The sequence below is a fragment of the Canis lupus genome, chromosome 7, assembly GCF_048164855.1.
Source record: "Canis lupus baileyi chromosome 7, mCanLup2.hap1, whole genome shotgun sequence".
Lineage (NCBI taxonomy): Eukaryota > Metazoa > Chordata > Mammalia > Carnivora > Canidae > Canis > Canis lupus.
Window position 1 is genome coordinate 71,945,072 of NC_132844.1, and position 24,858 is coordinate 71,969,929.

Here is a 24,858-nt window from a genome sequence, read left to right on the forward strand (position 1 = left end):
AGAGGAAGAAAATGGGCACTGAGGGACAATAGCAGTTTCTGCCACAAAGTGGCAAGTGAGAGATCTCTGCACACCTTGATTCCTAGTGAGGGCAGCTGATTTCAAAGAAAGGGGAGAAGCCTTTATTTATTGATTTTTTAAATTTATTTATTTATTCATGAGAGACACACAGAGAGAGAATCAGAGACACAGGCAGAGGGAGAAGCAGGCTCCATGCTGGGAGCCTGACGTGGGACTAGATCCCGGGTCTCCAGGATCACACCCTGGGCTGAAGGCAGGTGCTCAACCACTGAGCCAGGCAGGTGCCCCAAGAAGCCTATAATTTTTTTTTAAGATTTTATTTATTTATTCATGAGAGACACAGACTGAGAGAGAGAGAGAGAGAGAGAGTGAGAGAGAGAGGCAGAGACACAGGCAGAGGGAGAAGCAGGCTCCATGCAGGGAGCCCGATGAGGGACTCGATCCCAGGACTCCAGGATCACGCCCTGGGCTGAAGGCAGGCACTAAACTGCCACCCAGGGGATCCCAAGAAGCCTAGAATTTAAATAAAGCTTGAAGTTTTTACCATTATGAGATTGGACCATTTAACTACTGAACTCTTTGGGGTATTAGAGTGGCCACATGACTTTCAACTACCTTCACATGACCAGAAAGCTTATAGAACCTGTCTCAAATTTTATCTAGGAGCAGGAGACTGAATCCCACAAAATGGGTTTACATAGAAATAAATGAAAATAAAGTTACTTCCTGATCTTACCTTATATTAGGTAGGTACAATAGCCTGTAGTAACAAGAAGACTTTAAAGTTAAAGTGCTTAACATTATGCAACATCATTTCTCATATATAACACCCCTGAGCAGGTTTGGATTCCAAGGGCAGATCTCCTCGTCGTGGTCAGTTAGGAACTTAAACCAACAGTGGCTCTACCATTTTCAACTGTGACTTCCAAGGTCACCTTGGGTATCAAATTCTCAGTCAGCCAGAAGGGGGAAAGAGAAGGGAGAAGGAATGTGGGAGGTTTTTTTAATAGGCCAGACCTGGAATTTGGCAGATATACTTCTGTTCACATTCCACTGGAGAGAGCTTGGTCATATAACCAATTTGTTGGCCAGGGAGGCTGGGAAATGTAGTCTGGGCAAGAAGAAGAAAGGGGCATTTTGGTATGTAGCTGGAAGTCTCCATCCTACGCCTCATGATTTTTGCTTACCCAATATAATGGTTATAACAATGACTTATCAAAAATACAAAGTCTTTGGACCGAAGATGAAAAAATGTCAGTCTTGTGTCAGGTCCAGAGAATGAGACATTTAATATGTTGGCTGGAACTTTCCTCTAAGACACTGGAGGAGTTAAAGAGTCATAAAGGAGGAAAGAGAAGGAATGAGGCTGGTATAAAGCTTCTAGGTGCCAGAAGCTCCAGAAATGTCCCTGGAGTCAGTACTGACCAGGCTCTGGGGCAGAATGCTTAGAGTGGCATGTACACAGGGTTAGAATTGTGAAGAGCCACAGGACCATGCCATTAAATTTCACAGCAGATGTTAGAACACAAGGGAGAATCTCCATGTGTAGCTGTTAGATACCTCTTCACAAAAAGTAGAAAAGAAAGGGACTCTCACATGAAAGAGGCAATTCTGACTCACCCCATGAAGTCAGGGATGGTGGGTAGGAGTGGCCCACCCATCTCCCATGATTAGCAACACCAATACAGAAAGACAAAACGAAAAGAAGAAACTAAAGCATGTGCAAGAACCATCAGGAACTCAGGCCATGGGTGTAGTGCTCAATAAGGCTTGAAGAGCCAGCACCAGGGATCCATACCCAGGCAGTGACTTGAAGGCTGCCAAGACTAACTGGGACCCTGTCCAGCCCCACAAGAGGAGCACCCCTTGCACTCACTGTCTATCTACTGTTGTAATCAGGAGGGCCATTTCGTAGCAAAGTGTAACGGTGCTCTGAACAACTACTGCAGACTGAGAAAATAGGATCTGCTGAGAGGTGCCAGGAAACACCAAGTGGCCACTAGCATAAACCATCAGGATCTTTAGTATGGTCCAACAGTATAGTTTTATGAAATAGTGTCCTACACCAGATGTCCCAGAACACTTCAGAATCTTCCACTGGTGACTCAAAGGGAGTCTTAGTATAGACTCTAAAGCCTGTAGTAGGAATGTGAGTGGCGCTTGCCCTACCACTATAGCTCCAAGCCAATGGAGCTTCACGAATGATGCTCCCATGGCCTATAGAGATACTGGCAGAGCCACAGACTCTTGGAGTCTGTTCAAAGCACTCATCTCCCAACATTTTGTTCCCACCTGTTCCCATTTCTGGTTGCTCCTGACTGAGTTCCCTCTCCTATCTTAGACTTACCTGGGACATCAGGCTCCCTGGCTTGGTGCTCAGCTCTCTGCAGGCCTTATCGGGGGCCCACTCTCCTCACTCTCCCAACTTCAGCTGTCTTGGGTAAGATGCTCTGTTCTAGTCAGCCCCTGAAGACCTAGAGCTTGGTTCAAATCTAAGCTGGTACCTCAACCATCTTCCAAAGGGGAGGATTCAGGCACTGATCTCCTGCATTTCTTAGGGCAACCAAAGGAGCTTTAGGCATGAGAAAAAAAGCTCAAAGCAGATAGGATAGGGCTTATATGGTCTCCTACATCAACCTGGAGCACCCTCAATATTTTCCAGTAGGAGATACAACGAACTCTATATAGGACTCCAAAGCTTGAAGGGTCAAGACTCTTATGGTATAAGTAAAGCTGTTCCCAATAATGGACATGCCTGGCCTTGTCTATAGGGTGTGCTTCCTCCAAAGCAGTCTGCTAGGTAGGCAGACAGAAACCAGCAAGGACAGCCTTCTCTCTCCCCAAATGCAGTGGGCCACCACTTGAACCAATTTTTCATATAAAGTTGGTCAATTCTTCCTGAAATTTTAGTTGTCCAGGTTGGAATCCAAGCTGACAGGCAAAATTCTAGATCCTAGTGACAGATTGGCACCTTCTCCTGCCTGACAGCTAAATTCTACCCAACCCAGTTCTGGGAATAATAGATAATTATAATTATCTAGTACCTATAATTCCCATACTCATTTTTGTTCCTCCTTAGCTTTTATATTTAGACATAAGACCAGAAACAAACACCATGTTCTCAGCTTTACCTGAGCATGACAAGATCCAGGTACACAAAAATTGTCCTAATGTACTAAGAAGCTGGGAGCTTTATCAGGCTGCCTGAATAAAACCCCAGGAAAGCCACAGAGGCAAGAGCTATATCTCCAGGGCAACCTTTTGAACCAACAGGGCTCAGGTCTCCACCAACTGATTCATTAGGACTCCACCCAAAAAGTAGATTATGTACCCAGAGGGTGGTTTCCTTAACTTGTAGGCTCATAGTTGTCAGCTTGCAGGCTCCTATCTCTTCTTGTTTCAAGTTCCACTTGTGACCTCGGCCTGGACCTAAAGGCACAAACCTGTGGAAGGCATCTGCAGGCTTTCTACCACTCTGCCCTTTAGTTAGGCTTTTTGAAAAAACATATTTATGAAGGTATAATTGACAAACAACAAACTGGACAGATTTAAAGTATGAACTTTTTCTTAAGATTTTATTTATTTATTCATGAGAGACATAGAGAGAGAGAGACAGAGACATAGGCAGAGAGAGAAGCAGGTTCCCTAAGGGGAGCCTGATGCGGGACTCCATCGCTGGACCCTGGGATCACGACCTGAGCCAAAGGCAGACATTCAACCACTGAGCCACCCAGGTGTGACTAAAGTATGCACTTTGACAAGTTTTGTCAGTTGTAAATATCTGTGAAACCATCACCACAATCAATGAGAGAACATCCCCAAATTTTTCATTCCCTTATATAATTCCTTTCCTTCTGCCCCACCATGCCCCCTTTCCCAGGCAAACACTGATCCTCTTTGACACTGTAGATTAATTTGCATTTTCTAGACTTTCATAAAGTGACATCATAAAGGACGTGCTCTTCTTTATCTGGCTTCTTCCACTCTGGCTGTCCACTTTTAAGAGACACTATTCTATGCATGGGTTTGGATTTATGGCAGGCTTGTCCCCCTGGGCCTCTCATAGTGTCCCATACCAGAGCAAACAGTGGCCCTGAACCATTGCCCGGCCTCTGTGCCGTTGGCTGCGGGCACTGAAGCGGGTCGCACAGTGGAAAAAGAAAAAAAAAAAAAAAAAGAAGAAAAAAAATAAGAGACTCTATTCTAATGAAAGCCGATTCAGCTTAATAAATACTACCAAGAGCTCATGTCATTTGCCTGTGAAGCAATTAGGTGTCATAAATTCTGGTTAGGCTAAATAATTTTTCTACAAGGATGCCAAATCTACGTTCTGATTAATGGGTCTCTCTTAATCAGCAACAAGAAACGTTTGCACTCGTAAGTTTTTGCCAAAACATATAACTTTAAACATTGTTCCTTCCCCCCAATTCTTACCAAAAACTCAGTTAAGTGAAACATAGTCCGGGTAGGATTCCTTGAAGGATATGCAGTACCTCCAGTTCTGTGGATTATGTAATTCCAGACATTCACAACACTATGAATTTTAATCACACTGTTTTAAACCTTTATATAATCTCTTATGATGAATTGTGCTTCATAAGTATGCTCTCAGCTTGCGTGGTCTCAAATAAGAATTGAGTATGATGCTGAAGAATTTATAGATGAAATGGTATGATGTCTAGAATTTGTCTTAAAAGATCTCCAGAGGTGTCTGTGGCTCAGTCAGTTAAGCATCTGACTCTTGGTTTTGGTCCAGGTCCTCACGAATTGGGTCATGAGATCAAGCCCTGCATCAGGCTCTGCACTCAGTGGATGTCTGCTTGGATATTCTCTCTCTCTGCCCCTTCACTCTCACTCAAATTAATTTAAAAAAAAATCTTTTTAAAAATTATTTTAAAAGAAGATCTCCAGAAAAAAATAAATAAAAGTGGGAGAAGGAGACTGAGTATGGCCAAACTTTGGCAGTTGTTGAAGCTTTGTGGTGGACATAGGAAGATTTGTTATACTTTTCTTACTGTTTTTGTGTGTGTATGAAAATCATCATCATAAGCAGGGTGGGGGTTTGGGGGGTTTGTTTGTTTTAAAATGAATTTTTTCAGGAATTTTCATTCAATGCCAAAGCCACGTGTTATTGCAGAATCTGTACATATTTAGAGAGCCCCCAAAATTGACTCTGCTCCTGGCCCTCTGAATTTCTAGCTTTATCAAACTGAAGTAGAACTTGGAGGGCAAGTTGGGGTGGTCTGTTGAGACTGTATGAGCTCATCAATGCTCTCCTGGAGACTGTTACCCAGAGTGGTGTTTCTATATAATTGATAGCCCATGGCTTAGGAAGAAGAAATGGTTTTTCTTTTTTTTTTATTTTTAATTTTTCTTTTTTCTTCTTCCTTTTTTTTTTTTTAACATTTTATTTATTTATTCATGAGAGACAAAGAGAGAGAGAGAGGCAAAGACACAGGCAGAGGGAAAAGCAGGCTCCTCACAGGGAGCCCAATGTGGGACTTGATCCCGGGACTCCAGGACCATGCCCTGGGCCGAAGGCAGGCGCAAAACCACTGAACCACCCAGGGATCCCAAGAAATGGTTTTTCTTATTCAGACTTGCATTGCTGTGGTGTGGGGAAGGCCCTTTCTGACACACAGCAGCCAGAAGCAGAGTGGCCAGCAGCCCACACAGTGATTTTTCAAAGTAATCTCTATACCCAGCATGAGACTTGAACCTACAACCCTGAGATCAAGAGTTGCATGCTCTCGGGATCCCTGGGTGGCGCAGCGGTTTAGTGCCTGCCTTTGGCCCAGGGCGCGATCCTGGAGACCTGGGATGGAGTCCCACGTCAGGCTTCCGGTGCATGGAGCCTGCTTCTCCCTCTGCCTGTGTCTCTGCCTCTCTCTCTCTGTGTGTGTGACTATCATAAAAAAAATAAAAATAAAAAATAAATTAATTAATTAAAAAAAGAGTTGCATGCTACTGACTGAGACTACCAGCGGCCCCAAGCAGAGTGTTTTTTGAATAGCTGTAAAGGTCTTTGTCACAGGGATATTGTTTAAGATTTTGTCAACTTAGCACTACAGTATACTTTTGGTAAGAAACGAAGGCTAAATTTAGGGCTTAAAGAAAATAATGTTTATCTTACTCCAATGCCTCATAGAACATAATCGTTTAGCAACAGTGATTGTAAAATTGTTCTATCAGAGTTGATTTGCAGGTGTTAGTACCCCGACCTACCTAGAATTTGGAGGTCTCCTTTGATATTGGACAAAGAACAACAACAACAAAAAAATGTTTTCCTTCTGTGAGATTAGTTTTGGAGTATATTGGATATAGGAAGAGTTTCTGAAAGAAATTTTAAGACTTCAAGAGTTTTTTTTTTTTTTTAAGATTTTATTTATTTATTCGTGAAAGACACACAGAGAGAGACAGAGACTTAGGCAGAAGAAGCAGGCTCCCTGCAGTGAGCCTGATGTGGGGCTCGATCATAGGACCCTGGAATCATGACCTGAGCCAAAGGCAGACACTCAACCACTGAGCCACCCAGGTGTCTCAAGACTACCAGAGTCTTTTTTTTTTTTTTTTTTTTTTAAGACTACCAGAGTCTTAATCCAGAATGTAAAAACTTAGTCTGAAACAGTAAAAGAATAATACACTATGACCAGCCAAGAATGCAAAGACAGCTTAATATTTTAAAATACATTCAAATTTGTCACACTTGGGGATCCCTGGATGGCTCAGCGGTTTAGTGCCTGCCTTCAGCCCAGGGCGTGGTCCTGGAGTCCCTGGATCAAGTCCCACATCAGGCTCCCTGCAGGGAGCCTGCTTCTCTCTCTGCGTGTGTCTCTGCCTCTCTCTCTCTCTCTCTCTCTGTCTCTTTAATGAATAAATAAATAAAATCCTTAAAAAACAACAACAACAAAATTTGTCACACTTATAGGCCAGAGGAAATAAACCATATGATCATTTTTATTATTGGCATTTGCTAAAATTAAACAATACTGTATAGATAAAAAACAAAAGAATCATTAGAACCTAGGCATGGAAAGATCTTTTTTTTTTTTAAAGATTTTATTTATTTATTCATGAGAGACACACACAGAGAGAGAGAGAGGCAGAGACACAGGCAGAGGGAGAAGCAGGCTCCACGCAGAGAGCCCGACGCGGGACCCGATCCAGGGTCTCCAGGATCACGCCCTGGGTTGCAGGCGGCGCTAAACCGCTGCGCCACCGGGGCTGCTCTGGAAAGATCTTTATGCTAAGAATGTCTATTGCAAATCAACCACCACCATAATACTTACTGAGATATTCCTATGATATCAAGAATTAGATAAATTTCCTACTATAACCACTATTATTTTTTTCTCTTTATAACCACTATTATGAACTATTATTTATATTTATATTTCCTAGACAGTCATATCCAGTGTAATAATATAAAGAACCGAAATATACATTGGAAAAGAAGAGATTAAGGTATTCTTATTTGTAGACTTGATTATCTTCCTTAAAAATTGGAGAGTAAACTAAAAAAACATTAAATTCAGAAATCCGAATAATTGCAAAATTATATATAAAAGTAATAGATTTTCCATTTAACAGAAGAGCCTGTTGGAAAATATAATTCAAAAAATTATCATTTACAATATCAATATATAAAATATTTGAAACAAACTGAAAAGAAACATTCACAACCTTGGGAAGATTACAAGTGTTTTTGAAGGCCCATAAACACTAATGCAAATACCCCAAGTACTTGAATGTGAACCTTCAATATTGGGAGAACCTCAATTTCTCCCAAGTTATCTATGAATATAAGGTCATTATGATGAGGGACAGAAGCAGAAAGGTGTTTACCCCTAGCCTGGAAGGCTGACCTAAAGCCTACATAGTTTCAGTAAGGATCAAATATGTGCTGATGGCTACATTCTTTAAGGGTCTCATGACTGCCTGTATATCTCACAGATAGTTAATATTGAATGATAAACACCAGAAAAATCTTGCAAAAGTAGTTTTAGAAGTAGAAATTGAAAGAAACTTTCATAATCTGATACTTCCTGCAAGCCCCCTTCCCTTTGATTGTATGTAACCACCAGCCTCACATCGCAAGCAGTATAGCTTTTTCTGCTCATGGGTCCTATCTCCATGCCACTTAAATAAACTTACTAAGTTGCGTTAAAAACATCTCAAGAGGGATCCTTGGGTGGCGCAGCGGTTTGGCGCCTGCCTTTGGCCCAGGGCGCGATCCTGGAGACCCGGGATCGAATCCCACATCGGGCTCCCAGTGCATGGAGCCTGCTTCTCCCTCTGCCTATGTCTCTGCCCCTCTCTCTCTCTATCTCTGTGACTATCATAAATAAATAAAAATTAAAAAAAAAAACCATCTCAAGAATTCTTTTTTGACTGCTGTGCTTAATGACCCTGCATTGATTATAATAATAATAATATGATTTTTAATATAATAAAATGTCAAGAAATGTTTGAAAAATAAGAATAGAGAACGGGTGTCAGAACCTACTAGATATTCAAATATGTTAGAAAGTTCCAATAGTGGGGGGCCTGGATGGCTCAGTTAGTTGGGCATCCGCCTTTGGCTCAGGTCCTGACCTCAAGGTCCTAGGATCAAGTCCTACAGCAGGCTCCCTGCTCAGGAAGGAGCCAGTTTATCTCGCCCCACTGCTCACACTCATTCTCTGCCTCTGTCTCTCTCAAATAAATAAATAAAATCTTAAAAAAACAAAAAAGTCCCAGTAGTTAAAATGAAGTGTTGCAGTGCAAGACAGTGAAACAGAATGCAAAGCCCCCAAAGAAGTCTAAATATATATAAATTGATATACAGTAAGACGTGCAATTCAGGCCAGTGGGAAAAGAATGGTTTTGGTTCTACCCATTTCAAATACAGTACTACAATAATTATTAGAATTGTCTCTCTGGGGATCCCTGGGTGCCTCAGCGGTTTAGCGCCTTTGGCCCAGGGCTCAATCCTGGAGTCCCGGGATCGAGTCCCGCTTTGGGCTCCCGGCATGAAGCCTGCTTCTCCCTCTGCCTGTGTCTCTGCCTCTCTCTCTCTCCCTATGTCTATCATGAATAAATAAATAAATAAATAAATAAATAAATAAATAAATAAAATCTTTAAAAAAGAAAAGAATTGTCTCTCTATAAGCAAAATCAATTCCATATGAATATAAATGTAGAAACATTTTAATGTGGAAAATGAAAGCATGAGATTGCATTACTATATGCTTCTCTCGGTGAGTCCTTTGGCTCACTATAGATCCAACAGTTATTTGTTATCACACTTTCTTGAGGCATTGGCAATGACCAGAACATTCTAAGCACTGGATGAGAAAAATTCTGATTGCAACAGAATGCCTAGAAGATCACATCCCATAGGTCCCCTTCCCTGCCATGGTCATGGGCTGGACACATACTGATCTCACCCATGATCATGGTCTCTGCTCTCTTGCACATATCCCCCCAACCTCTCCCTATAAGACTCTAGATGTCCATTTTCCTGACAGAGGTCGGTTGTTAAGGTATGAGCCTGCCATCTTGCTGGTCGTTGGCACCCAAAACAAATTCCTCCCTTTCTCTTTTCCAAACCCTTATGAGTCTTTGAGTTATTGGCTTCTTTTGCAATGAGTTTATCTGAGTCTGTTTGGCAACATTGTTGGCAAACCCAGCCAAGAGCTATACTTTTGCTTTTACCTGCTCCCTCTGGATTCTGGATGCAAGGAGGGGTGGTTGGCCATGGCACTGCACCAGGGCTTACTCCTTCATTTCCTGCATTAGCAGCTGTGATAAATTGTTCCATAATACTCTCTGGGTTAACCTTTAATTTTGTTCCATTCTTAAGGGAAAGCAGAGAGTACATAAACTGTGACAGATCTTCCATGTTTGTATATTGACATATTCCTCAACCTCCATCATCTTCTGGACTACCAATTCCTTTATAGTGCCCTGGGCTTTAGTACATCCACATTTCAACTCCTGCAATAACTAGGAGCTTGATTTCTTTTACAGTGATTCCATTGTAAAAAGGGACTATACTTGGATGATTTCTTTCATGCACTTGCTAAATATTTAAGTGTGAATTCCTTAAAATTCTTGTGATAGGCTTAAGACAAGTCAACATTTCTCAACTCTCTTTTATTTTATATTATGTGTCCCTGTTGTACAATAAAGACTGCTCTTTGTCCCCGGCTTCTGGGAAGGAGACTCCATATCCTTGGCATTTCCTGAATAATAGGAGTATCTTTGTAACTCATGAGTCCCTTGGTCACACCTGAATTTGTGCTAATGAGATAACAGGACCAGGGGTTGGTCACCAGAAAGACTAACCATGTGATTTAGGTTTGGGGCTTTGAGTCAGGCCAACCTCCCAGCAGAGGAGGGTGGCTGGAAATTGAGTTCAATCATACAGCCAAGATTCAATCAATTTTGCCTACATAATTAAATGAAGTTTGGTGGACATCCAGGTTGGTGACCATATCCATGTACCAGGAAGGTGAGGCACCTAAGTTCTACATGGAGAGGATGTAAAAGCTCAGTATTTGGTACTCTCCTAGATTTCACCCTACATGTCTTTTTATTTGACTCTTACCCAGGATGCAATAGGAAGTTATTCAAATCCAAGGGTTAAAAGCTCTCAGAAGGGAAGAAGGGGAGGGGCAAAAGCAGTGAAAGAATGTATTTTATTTTGCAGAACCAGCAGTTTCAACCAAGGAAACACCTAGCTAGGTATTTCACCTGATAGCCCCTTGCTAGGTGTGTCTCACCTGATAGCCTCTTACTGCAGACCTGCACAGAACCCCCCCGAGATATCCTGAAGATACCCTTAGCTCATTATAATGATCTTCTCCTATGGGTGGAATTTTCCACCATTTTTTGAACATACGATGTATGCCCTAGTGTGCTGACATGCTAAGCCTGTGCAATTGAACTCAAGTGTATAAATAATAGAATATATATGAGTGCATTAATGTTGTGGGGGTAGGCCTCCTAAAGATAAGCCACATTGGCATGAACATTATTTTGAGTTTAAAGCAATCAAAACACAGCCCATTCAAGAGAAGCTCCTTACCTTCCCCTTAATGGCCTGCTTGCTTTTCATCAGCCTGACGTTTCATCATAGAGAGCTATTAACAGAGATTCCTCTTTATCTTAGAAACTTATCTACATAATAGGGCAATCTTATTTTTTCAAACATCGCCTTTTCACCTTCCTGCTAATGGCCTTCCTCCCTTTGTATTCTCAGACACTACTCCTCTCCTTTGTTCACATAAGCTTCATGTTACTTCACTGTCTTTGGAATTTCTATGTGGAATCCCCATAGGTACACCTATTAAATTTGACTTTCTCCTGTTAATCAGTCACATGTCAATTTGATTCTTAGTTTAGCTAGAAGAATTGTGAAGGGCAGAGGAAATTCTTCCTCCCCAACAATGTATATGCAAGCTCCCTGCTCCCTAATATGCTGAATTAAAGCTTCCTATACTAACCCAACAAGGACATAGTGCTTAGAGAGCTCTCTCAGTCTCCTCATGTGTAACAAGTAATACAAAGTTCTTTGCTTTCAACACTTCCTTGGGCTACATTCAATTTGATGCACCCCAACTGCTGAACCCATTGATTCAGTTACAATCTTTATTTGTATCCTTTATAATAAACTGTGGTTCTAAGTATGTCATTTCCCTGAGTTCTGTGAGTCATTCTAGCAAATTATCAAATGAGAAAAGGATCAGGGACCCCTCCAGATTTAAATCCAGTTGGTCAGAGGAGCAAGTGGGGACCCCAAACTTGTGGCTGGCCTCTGAAGTAAAAGCAGTCTTGTTGGGGATTATATCCTTAACCTGGGAATCTGATGCTAATTCCAGATGGCTCCTGTCAGAACTGTGCTGCAGTATTCCAGTGCCTTATCCACCAACATTCATGTCATTTCTTTGTTGTGCCCTTGCTGGAGTGTCTCTATCCTCATGATTTCATAAAGGAGGGAGGCCAGGGGAGAGGAGATTTACCCAGAGAAACAATTCTGAATGCCTTTTGATGTGCATTCCTAAAATTTTACAATTTCTTGCTTATCAATTCTCTGCTCTGCTTTTTGTTTCTCTGATTTTACTAGATTATCCAGATATTGGCAACACTAGCAATGTATTTATATAAGTTTAACCTATCAGCCTTCAGGATACATTCTCCTACTTTCTCCATTTTTTCCCCAGAACTTCCTCAGTTGTGTGTGTGTGTGTGTGTGTGTGTGTGTGTGTGTGTGTGTATGCGCATGTCTGTGTTGTTAAAATCAAGACAGCATTCTCTCTCGGCCTATATCTCTGCCTCTGTGTGTGTGTGTGTGTGTCTCATGAATAAATAAACAAAATCTTAAAAAAAAAGGTGGGGGACGGGGGACACCTGGGTGACTCAGCAGTTGAGCGCCTGTCTTTGCCCCAGGGCATGATCTAGAATCCCCGATCCCTGCAGAGAGCCTGCTTCTCTCTTTGCCTGTCTCTGCCTCTCTCTCTGTGTGTGTCTCTCATGAATAAATAAATAAAATCTTTTAAAAATAATAATAATAATAAAATAATAAAAACAAGACAACGGGCCCAAAATTGAGTTGCTTATGTAACCCCCAAATCACCAAACCAAGACCTAACTTAATAACAGTTTCAGCCCCTCCAAGAAATAGAATCTTAAATCAGTCAATCAGGAATCACATAATCAACACTAGATGGAAATCTGTCTGATAGATCTCTGCCATCCCCTAAAGGAAAGTACCTTGCCATAACCAATCCACTTTTTACCTCCTTGTTCCAGCTCCCATCTGCCTATAAATGTCTTTCATTTTATACGGCTCTTGGAGCTCCTTTTTATCCGGTAGACGGGATGCATCATGAATCATTGGATAAAGCCAATAAAATCTCAGATTTACTGAGTTGAATTTTGTTAACTGTGTGTGATATTCATTAACATGACCATGTATCAAAGAGGTTTACCATCGTGATGGTAAAACCTTTACCATGAACAAAGTAATGAATGGTTTCCACAGAACAATTAAGTGAGTGATTATTATACAATACTGGTCACTGCCACAAAGGCAAATATATATTGTTTAAATTCTCTGGATTTGAGGGGGCCTTTTACTTTCCTATTTTTATTTTGTGCTGAGAAACACTGCTCCTACCCTAAGCTAGATTGAACTGAACTACAAAGGCCTGATGCCACTCACTCACCGTCTTTTCATGACATTGAGGATTCTTGTATCACTGAGACTTCCTGTCTTTTTCCACACACTATGGAATGGTCTCAGCAATGGTCACAGACTGAGATATTTCCTTTCTCAGTGTGGCCTCCTTTCTCACCTCATAGATTTCCTCTTTTTTTTTTTTTTTTTTTCCCACAGAACAAGAAATTTTATTATCTCAAATGCTGGTGCATAACCATTAACAAGCTTAATAAAAAAAAAATAATAATAATAACAAACTTAATCAGAGGAGGAGACAGAGGGAAACCAGATACTCAGGTGGATTTCTGGGCAGGTTTTAAAACCTTTAAAGGTTGAGGGCATAATTGTTCAGTCTTTTTTTTACATGTAGGGCTTTCCTTTTACTTGACATTTTCACTTTAACAGTTCTTATATTATGAAGTTCAACCAAAATCCTTCACCTGTAAAGTTAAATGAAAAACAGAGAGCAAGTAAAACAATTTCTCTAGGATGTAAGAGTATTAGAAATAGTTTGTTCTTTCACATACATTTTAATGTCTAACTTTGAAATTATGGATGTCTTAAGTTTTGAGTTTTAAAAATGGTAAGACAAATTTTCTTGAATTATAGATCGTAGTAGCTTTATAAATGATCAAGGTACATGTACAAACAAAATTTCAGATACTCTTGAAAACACATTTTGAGGGATCCCTGGGTGGCGCAGCGGTTTGGCGCCTGCCTTTGGCCTAGGGTGCGATCCTGGAGATCCAGGATCGATTCCCACGTCGGGCTCCCGGTGCATGGAGCCTGCTTCTCTCTGCCTGTGTCTCTGCCTCTCTTTCTCTCTCTGTGACTGTCATAAATAAATAAAAACATTTAAAAAAAATATTTAAAAAAAATTGAGTTGGAAACCAGTTTTCTTTAAAAAAAAAAAGAAAGAAAACACATTTTGAGATATATCACACATGGTATATATTTCTTCTTGGGTTTGCTTATCTTTTTGGGATACTGAAGAATACCCAACTTATTTTATTTTATTTTATTTTTTATTTATTTATGATAGTCACACAGAGAGAGAGAGAGAGAGAGGCAGAGACACAGGCAGAGGGAGAAGCAGGCTCCATGCACCGGGAGCCCGACGTGGGATTCGATCCCGGGTCTCCAGGATCGCGCCCTGGGCCAAAGGCAGGCGCCAGACCGCTGCGCCACCCAGGGATCCCCCCCAATTTATTTTACACTAAAAATTTAGCCTTTGAACACTGGCTTGGATAGACCACAAAGTAGAACCTTCAGAGTTCTCTCAGTAGGCTTTCAGTCCAAATGATTCGGACATCTTGTGTCCTAAATTGGATGTTACTATTTTTTCTCATGTAATTAGTATCAGTGGGGGGTCTTGTACTGGCAGTTTGTCTTGGTCATAACTTATTCTTGCAAAACCAATCCTTATAGTGAAATATGAAATTTTCCTCAATGCAAGGAAAATGATCTGGATCAGTAACAAAGTCCACAGGTGTTTCAGGAACATTCTTGAAAACGAATTTCCACAGTCCTGATACGTTTCTCCTTCTTTAACAGTTCTTTTTCATAACTGCGCAGTCACTGCCCTATTCTGTCCTGCACCACCACCACCACAAAATTCTTTTGAAGATCAACTTTTTTCCTTGGCACCGTTACTATCTATCCGGAACGAGCCCAAAGACAGTGGGATGTTGGGTCTCTCCTCAAGTAGCTTCCTCCTCTTTTAACAGCATTTAATCACCGTCAATAACCTCATCAGGCCCAGTCCTAAGTAGGACCGTTGACAGCCATAAGCGAAGAAAGCTCTTCGCTAAAAGCCAACTGATCAAACGGGGTCTTCTCATAACGCGTTTGGACCCGCCCCCCGGGGCTGCTCCCTCGCTCTGGGGTTCTCAGAAACATCTAGTGGGCTCCTTCCGGGCCGCGGACGCCCAGTCGCCGGCACCACTCAGGTGCTCCTCCCCCGGGTAAGCACGGGCGTCCTCCCAGTCCTCAAACCCTCAGCCGCGTCCTCGCTCGAAGTCAGGGCCCGCGCGGGGGCTGCTGCCCAGGGCTGGGCGGGTGAGCAAGGCCTCGGCCCCCCGCGGCCCCGTGGGGCTGGGCCGCCTGGCGGGCGGCGGGCGGCGGGCGGGGTTCGGGGTGGCTCCCGGCCCCGCCTCCTACCTCCGTCTGCAGAAGGTCACCCCCGCCGCGCATCACATCCATCTGCAGGCCTTTGCTCTCTTCACACAACTCGGACAGCTCGTTCATTTCCAACATTGTACAAGCGGCTCAACCTCTAGCCAGGCGTTCGTGCAAAAACCTCACAGATTTCCTTTACCTGATTTTCATAGTGGCTTTCATGGACTGCTGGCTTCTGGGACCAGAGAGATCGTGTTAATTTGTCACCTGCCCGCCAGGGTGGCGCAATGGCGCATTTATCAACCACATTTCCAATTTTATTTTAGCTTCTCCAAAAGCAAAGCAATCACTACCTCTAGCTCTTGGAGGAGGGTTTTAGCTACTTCATTTAATTTTATGGGAACTTTCATGAAGAGGAGCCACATTTGATCTATGTCCTTGAGCTGAACGGAAGGCCATGCACAGAAAAGGAAAAACAATCTGTTTATAGTCTAGAACCTCACTTTGAGGAGATTCCCGTGGTGGAAATTTGCTGGGTAATGCCTCTCTCCTAAGATGGCAAAAGATAGTATGCTAACACCAGGTACCCTAGTCGTTGGCATATGGCTTCATCAACAGCTCCATGCCTCCAGTATTTCTTCTATTGCCTGGTGTTCAGTGTGGTCTCAGCCAACTTGTTCCCTCCCACACTTACCAATTCATCCCCAAAATGTTGAAAATCAGACCAAAATGAAAATGCTGTCTTAAATGTAAGAAGTTTTCAAAATAGTTGTTAATTCTAAGGCAGTAAAAATTACACCTAAGTAGGACCCTAGGTCTCATTGTGTCAGCAAGAAAGGCTGGCACAGTCTCACCTGAGTCCTCCACACTGTTGGGGTTTTTATACCTTGGCTATTACTCCTTGTGATGGTTCATTTGATGTGTCAACTTGACTAGTTAAGAGTCATTAACTCTTAACTAAACTGCTAAAACATTATTTTTCAGTGCTTCTGTTTGTGAGGGTGTTTCTGGGAAAGATTAGCATTTGAATCAGTGGACTCAGTAAAGTAGACTGCTCTCCCCCTGGTGGGTAGGCATCATCTGATCTGTGAGGGCCTGAATGGAACAAAAAGGAGAAGGAAGCTCTTTGCTTGAGTTGGAGCATCTGTCTCCTCCTGCCCTCAGAGGTCACATCCCTGGTTCTTGAGCCTTCAGACTCATACTGAATGACCACCAGTTTTTCTGGTTCTCCAGCTGCAGACAGCAGAGAAGGTTGGGATTTTTAGATCTCCATAATTGTGTATTATATATATAATAAACAGTACAGAACCAGTAAAAAATAGATACTGTTTTAAAAATTCAACTGAGTAAAAAAAAAAAAAAAAAAAAAAAATTCAACTGAGTAAATTTAAAGATCTAATTGGTTTTACTCAGTGATTCGTGAGTCAGGCAGCACCTCATCTAACAAACAGAAGGGAGCTCTGAAGATTTTCTACAAAATGGAAGATTTTTATAGGCAAGAGAATGGGACAGGAAGTCAAAAGAGTGGATTATTTCAGGCAAGACTACATGGTCTTAATGGAAGGCAGGGGGTTTTACCATACAGATTACCTCACCAGTGTAGATCAGAACATTCCGAATTGATTGGTTTAAAATTCACTCTTAGGTGGATGAAGCTGATGGCAGCAGGCTGGGTCCAAGGACCCAGAGGGGTCCTGCAGGACTAACCAAGAAGGTCTTTAGGCATCAAGATGGATGGAAATGAGACAGGAGCCAGCAAGAGGTGAAAGCAGAGCTTATTGAAGCTTATTGAAGCTTACTGTATCTATAGAAAGAAATATAGTTCAAGGTCCGGGAGAAAGCAGATCAAGAAAGGAAGAAAGCAAAAAAGAAAGAAAGAAAGAAAGAAAGAAAGAAAGAAAGAAAGAAAGAAAGAAAGAAAGAAAGAAAGAAAGAAAGAAAGAAAGAAAGAAAGGAAGGAAGAGTCTCATTTTTGCTTGGGGTCTGGGATTTTTACTGGCAACTGTGATCTGGTGCATGTGTCCTCTTAGGCATCCACGAACTGGTCAGAACAAGGACAGAGTCCAGGTGTCCTTCATAAGTCATTCATTACCTGAAGTCAGAGGTCTTGGCATCAAGGCATTCAGAGTCAGTGGGGTTTTTTTGTTTTTTGTTTTTTTTAAGATTTTATTTATTCATGAGAGACACAGAGAGAGAGAGAGAGGCAGAGGGAGAAGCAGGCTCCATGTAAGGAGCCTGATGTGGGACTTGATCCTGGGTCTCCAGGATCACGCCCTGAGCCGAAGGCAGGTGCTAAACCGCTGAGCCACCCAGGGATCCCTGGAGTCAGTGGTCCTAGAGAACATTTACGACAACTCCTCCTGGTCACTCCTTAGATGTTATCTATTAGGCTGGAAGTTTCCAAAGATATCATTATCTATTTGTCCTTTACAAGGAATAGATATGCTATTTGCATCACAAGGCTTACGTAGAGTGGGGTGGGGACGCAAATCCTAGCAAGAATAGAACCCAGAAATGAAAAAAGGAGGAAAATGGCTTTTTTAATGGGGTCCTTTTAGTTTTCCTGTCTCAGAACTATAAGGTATCTGACATGAAAGAAAAGTCTGAGTATACTGTTAGGTAACTGCCAGAGGGAGAATTAGCCTAAGTGTATCCATGTTAAACTTATACAAATCTTTCACTGGTTAGCAGAAATTCATTTTTTTTTTTTTTTTGTTAGCAGAAATTCAAAAGTGTGATATCACAGTGCATGAGTGATGCTGAGGAAACCAACTGTCACATACATTGCTGGCAGTAGTGCAAATGGCACAATCCTGAGGAGCAGAACCTATGGTACATGCCAAAATTATAAATGCATTTACCCTTTCATCCAGAAATCTCCCTTCTGGGTATCTATCCTATAGATTTGCCCACATAAGTGGAAACTTGCTGAGGTGTAAGGTTAGTCATTGTAGCATTATTTATAATAACAACTTACTATATTGTAATATAGTCGAAGTGTCCAGCAATAGGTGACTGGTTGAACATATAACTGCTATATCAACCAATGGAATACTATACAGCTATCAAAAGGGACCAAGGTATGAGAAAGAGTTAAATATGCTTTGTTATAGGGATCCCTGGGTGGCTCAGGAGTTTAGTGCTTGCCTTCGGCCCAGGGCATGATCCTGGAGACCCGGAATCAAGTCCCACATAGGCTCCCTGCATGGAGCCTGCTTCTCCCTCTGCCTGTGTCTCTGCCTTTCTCTCTCTCTCTCTCTGTGTATCTCTTATGAATAAATAAATAAAATCTTAAAAAAAAAAAGGCTTTCTAAGGTGTGCCTTAAAATAATAATAATAATAATAAGGTGTGCCTTTGTGGCTCAGTCAGTTAAGTGTCTGCCTTCAGCTCAGGTCATGATCCCAGGGTCCTGGGATCCAGCCCCAGGTCAGGCTCCCTGTTCAGTGGGAAGTCGGCTTCTCTCTCTCTCCCTCTGCCCCTTTCCCTGAGACATCTCTTTCCCAAGTAAGTAAATAAATCTTTAAAAATAAATAAATGGGGATCCCTGGGGCGCAGCGGTTTGGCGCCTGCCTTTGGCCCAGGGCGCGATCCTGGAGACCCGGGATCGAATCCCACATCGGGCTCCCGGTGCATGGAGCCTGCTTCTCCCTCTGCCTGTGTCTCTGCCTCTCTCTCTCTCTCTGTGACTATCATGAATAAATAAATAAAATCTTTAAAAAAAATAAAAATAAAAATAAAAAAATAAAAATAAATAAATGAATGTTTTAAAAGACCTTAAAACTAATATAATGCTATATGTCAGTTATATATCAGTAAAATAAATAATTTTTTAAAATAAATTTTAAAACACAATGTTTCTTCAAAAGATTGTTAAAAACCTAAACAAGAAAACTTTCAATATTGGATAGGTTACAGTAATTTGTGGCAAACTAAAGTGGCCACAAAACATACTTAGATGCCTGGCTGGTTCAGTCAGTAGAGCCTGTGACTCTTGATCTTTGGGCCATGAGTTCAAGCCCCATGTTTGGTATAGAGATTACTTAAAAACAACAACTAGAAAAACCAAATGAAACAATGTTTATAATCACCAGAGATCTGAGGAAGCAACTCATACTATGGAACTAATTTAGTTAACGTTCTAAAGGGAGAACCTAAGAAAGTGAGCTTCTGATCTGAAGCTGCTTTTTTCCCAGAGGCATTTTCTAACCCTGGGCTCAGGCAAAAGGCTAAGAATCTGAGCTTGGCTCAGGCAGCATGCCATGGAGTTAGGGTCACAAAACTGGAGACCGGAGAGGTCTCAAAACCACTGTATCCCTTCAAGACATTTGCAAAATTTTGAAGGCACATGAGGCAACAGGCAGAAACCTCTGAAATGAATGTCTTCCAAAAGTTTTAAACACTACAGATTAGAGTTAAGGGTCCTCCAGTGGAAGGATTCCCAGTTAATACATCAGCTCTTCATTCAAAGCCTTGAGAACTATACTATAGGAACAAGAACAAATAAAAAGTGGACTACAGGGACGCCTGGGTGGCTCAGCGGTTGAGCATCTGCCTTTGGCTCAGGGCATGATTCCGGAGTCCCCGGATTGAGTCCCACGTTGGCTCCCTGAATGGAGGCTGCTTCTCCCTCTACCTGTGTTTCTGCCTCTCTCTCTCTCTATGTCTCTCATGAGTAAATAAATACGTAAATCTTAAAAATAATAATAATAAAAGGTGGACTACAGCCTTAAACACTAACTAAATAGATAACTGCAATTCAGCCTTAGCACTGCTAGGTCACCAATTGCATTGAAGTACTCAGCTTCCACTCTGTATACCTAGCAGAAAAAAAGTGAATACTCTGTAGTAGAAGACTTCATCATCTCGATAAGCCACAGTTTTTATAAACAATGTTTGATATCAAATCAAAATCAGTGGCAAGGGACACTGCCATAAAAATGAAAGAGACATTTCCATGAAAGAGACACTTGCACAAAAATGAAAACCAAGAGGAAAACAGGCAATAAAGAGACACAGGGCAACCCGGGGGGGCTCAGTGGTTTAGCTCCGCCTTCGGCCCAGGGCGTGATCCTGGAGACCCAGGATCGAGTCCCACGTCAGGTGCATGGAGCCTGCTTCTCCCTCTGCCTGTGTCTCTGCTTCTCTCTCTCTCTCTCTGTCATGAATAAATAAATAAAAATCTTTTAAAAATAATAATAATAAAAAAATAAAAAGAGACACAAAGTGATCCCGATATTGCTTTAACAAGCAAGGGCTTTAAAAGAACTATGGTTAATAGGTTCACAGAAAGAGAGGAAAAGATGGAGAAACTATGTTAAAATGGAGACTTTCACCACAAAACTGAAATCTAGAAAATAAGCAAATGGAAATTCTGGAATAAAAAATTACATCTGACATTAAGAACTCAATTGATTAGAAATAGCAGAAAACGGTTAGAAATAGCAGAAAATATGCTTGGTGAACTGGAAGACAGACTAGTTTCCAAACAGAAACATAGAAAAAAGAATGAAAAGCCCAGGAAATATTTGTTAGGAGAAAAAGATTAGAATTTTTAAAACTCTCTAACGATTTTTAAAGATTAAAGAAATAGAGGATCCCTAGATGGCTCACTGGTTTAGTACCTGCCTTCCGCCCAGGGTGTGGTCCTGGAGTCCCGGGATCGAGTCCCACGGCGGGCTCCCTGCATTGAGCCTGCTTCTCCCTCTGCCTGTGTCTCTGCCTCTCTCTCTGTGTCTCTCATGAATAAATAGATAAAATCTTTAAAAATAAATAAAGATTAAAAAAATATAGAAAGCGAATATTCAGTAAGCAAGATATAGATGTACATAAAAAATACTCAGGTTTTATTTTTCTAAGAAAGTCTCTCTTCTGTTTTCATGCCTTTATTTTTGTAAAAAATAAAATAAAATAAAAATTCCAAGCCTGGAGAGATTTCAGGAAAAACCTGCCAAGGAAAAAGCCTAGAATTCAATGGACAGAGGAGCCGCAGGGTAAAAAAGAGAAGGCTGGGCAGCCCTGGTGGCTCAGTGGTTTAGCGCCACCTCTGGTCCAGGTCATGATCTTAGAGACCTGGGGTCCAGTCCCACGTCGGGCTCCCTGCGTGGAGTCTGCTTCTCCCTCTGCCTGTGTCTCTGCCTCTCTCTCTCTCTCTCTCTGTCTCTCATGAATAAATAAATAGAATCTTTTTTAAAAAAAGAGAGAAGGCCATAAAATGTTCCAATGACTTGAGAATTCTGTTGTTTATCCATTTTTATTATAAAATGTACACCAAATGTCATATTCCTTATTTTTTCTCAACCAAATGGAATCCACTCTGTACCCCAACCTGCCAGGCTGGGAATAAATTCAATCTTAGTCATCAGTGGGGCTCTGTCCTCCCTCCACAAGGCTATAAAATATCAGGGGCTTATGCTATGCCAGAAAAATCTAAAGCAAGCCCAGGCCCTTAGTGGTAACTGTCTTAGCTCAGGCTGCTACAATGAAATACTACAGACTGGGTGGCTTAGACCACGACGTTTCCCTCACAGTTCTGTAGGCCAGGAAGTCTAAGATGGAGGTGCTGGCAGGCTCAGTGTCCGATGAGAGCTCTTTTCCTGGCCTGCAGATGGCTGGCTTCTCACGGTATCCTCACATGGCAGAGAGAGAGGGGGGAACTCTTGTTACAAAGCACTGGGGATGAAGGCTTCAACTCAGGAATTTTCAGTGGCACACACATGCAGTCCACTGTAGCAGTGGCCGTTTCTGTCACTCCCTCTGCTTTCAGATACTGTTGTCAAGCCCTGCAGTCCTGGCCTTCCCATGCATCCATGTCACTGACAATAGGGTCTCTCTGGGGGACCCTGGCCTCGGTGCTTCTATTGGGAGAAACTGTGCCCAGGCTCTCTAGGCCTTCTCCAGTGATCCCTTAGTCTAGGAATGCTCTGGGCAAAATTAGTAGCCTGGGTATCCACCACTCATAGGAGAGAAAGCCCCAAATCTCCAGATCATGAAGAATCCCAGCCTCAGCTCAGCACACACCCACAGCTCACGTCTGTCTCTGTCCACCTAGGTGTTAGCACACAATCCAGATGCCAACAACCACCCACACCTTCATACACAAAAAGAAATTCAGAATAGAGAACAAAAAATAGAGAACAAAAACTTCATAACTTTTTGTCGGAAAATGTGCATAGAGCAACAGGAAAAATAATTCTACAATATCTACAATAAATTATCCTGCCATGAGCCTGGCAGCTTAGATAGATTCTAATGGAATAAAGAGTTAGTTAAATTTTTAGCCAGAGTTTGGCCAAGTGAGTTAAGGAGATGAATTCTTACAGAGCCAAGGAGCTGCTCATCATGGGCATAAAGGCTCTGGTCTAAGGAAAGATTCAACTTTTCCATTGACCTATTGCTGGAAAACAACTATGCCAAACTTAATAGCTTAAAACAAACAACACTGCCTCATATCTCATGATTTTGTCTGTCAGTTTGGCAATTCTTCTATTCTTTTTTTTTAAATATAAAAGTTACAGTTTATTTACTTATTTATCTATTTTTAAGTAAGCCCTGCCCCTAACATGGGATTTGAACTCATGACCCCAAGATTGAGACACATGCCTTACCGACTGAGCAGCCAGGCACCCCTCTTCTACTCTTTATGTTGGCTGAAATCACCTGGCACCATCAGATGCAGATGGGCTTGGTCTAGAGTGTCCAAGACGGCTTGCCTCACATTTCTGTCTCCTTGGTGGAGACAGCTGGACTCCACTGGTAGTTGACGAGAGTACTGCACATGCAGTCTTGGGGAATTTGGACTCCTTGTACGGCAGGTCAGGGTTCCCAGAGTGTTCCAAGAGAGGGAAGTGGAAGTTGCCTAGCTCTGGAAAATGGCCCAGTATCCCTTTACCAATTCTTATTGATCAAAAAGCCATAGAACCTGCCCAGGTTCAAGGGAACACCCACCCCCCCCCCCTTAATGGGACAAACAGCAAAGGATTTGTGACCGTCTTTAATCTCCCGCACTAGATAAAAGTAGACCCCTCCTTCTGGGTGATTCCAGGTGAGCTGAGTCCTACTTTAGCAACAGCGCCTGTGAACCTTGATGGCCCTGGAGAAGATACCAGGAAGGCCTCAAACCTGATCAGCAGGGTCTGCCTGGCTACTGTGACCACCACACAGGCCTCACTGCTGGATTTACGGATGCTGATGCTCATATTGGTCCCGCTGATATTTGATGAAGGAGCTCTCAATAACACAAGCCCATCTAGCTCATTAAAGTCTTTACAAGAGCTGAAAAATGCATGAGATCAATTCAGGAAGCCATTAAAAGGACAAGCAGAAAAGTCCTTCACGATTTAAATTCTCCCCCACCACCCCTCCTCTGGTTTTAGTATATGTGCTGCCAAAGCAAGCACCCACCCCTCCTCTTGATGAGACAAGAGTGAAGATCCTATGAGGAAGCCACCGAAGCCGGTGAGATTGAGATGACAAAAAACCATTCCCATTTTCCTCACTCCATTCTGCAGATTCATTTCTAATACTTAAATCCTTTTAAAAAATGATTTTCAGGGATCCCTGGGTGGCGCAGCGGTTTGGCGCCTGCCTTTGGCCCAGGGCGCGATCCTGGAGACCCCGGATCGAATCCCACGTCGGGCTCCCGGTGCATGGAGCCTGCTTCTCCCTCTGCCTGTGTCTCTGCCTCTCTCTCTCTCTCTCTGTGACTATCCTAAATAAATAAATAAAATATTAAAAAATATTTTTAAAAAAATGATTTTCATTAATATAATATAAATACAGAAAAGGACACAAATTGTTAAGTGTACAGCACAATGAACCTCCACGCACTGAGCATATCATGCAACCAGCGCCTAGATTAAGGAATAAAACATTCCCAGAATGCCAGGGGCCGCCCTCATGTCCCCTTTTAGTCACTACCCTTCCCCAAAGGGTAACCATTCTCCTGGCTTCTACATTCATGTCTGGATAAATGGAACCTGACAGTATGTGCCCTTGGATAGTCAGCTTCTTTTACTAGACTATGTCTGCAGATTCACCTGGGCCATCGCAAGGAGCTGCGAGATGATTCATTTTCATCGCTGAGAAGCATCTCTTTGCATGAAACTGCTACAATTTTTCTTTTTTCTTCTCATTCTCTTGTGGAAGGATATTTGGGCAGTTTCTGGTTTAGGCTGTAGCATGCTCCCTAGTGGGCATAACTCTGTTGGAACCAGCTGTGCTCCTCTTGCCTCCCGCTGAGGGCCAAGCCCCCCTGAGACACAGGACCCTGCTGAGACACAGCGCCCCACTGAGGCATAGGGCACCAATCTGAGGCATTTGACACCTGGCGCAGCTGGCAGCACCACAGAGTACTTCCTTCCCAAGGGCTCCAGCCTGCCCCAGACTCAACGAAGCAAGACAGAGGCCCTCCCTCCTGTCCCACAAACCTTCTTGGCACTTGTACCACCTTCCCGGGGCTTAGCCCAAGGACCCCTTCCTCTAGGGCCCACAAATGTCCCTAGCCTCATCATGTCCC

The 24,858-nt window shown here is 42.4% G+C and overlaps 1 non-coding gene across 1 annotated transcript; it reads left to right on the plus strand.

Annotated features, from left to right (window-relative positions):
* Positions 1–4,039: 4,039 nt before the first annotated feature.
* LOC140637444 (small nucleolar RNA SNORA42/SNORA80 family) lies at positions 4,040–4,174 on the plus strand. Its single transcript, XR_012034558.1, has one exon. It is a non-coding gene; the product is annotated as a small nucleolar RNA SNORA42/SNORA80 family (small nucleolar RNA).
* Positions 4,175–24,858: the final 20,684 nt, after the last annotated feature.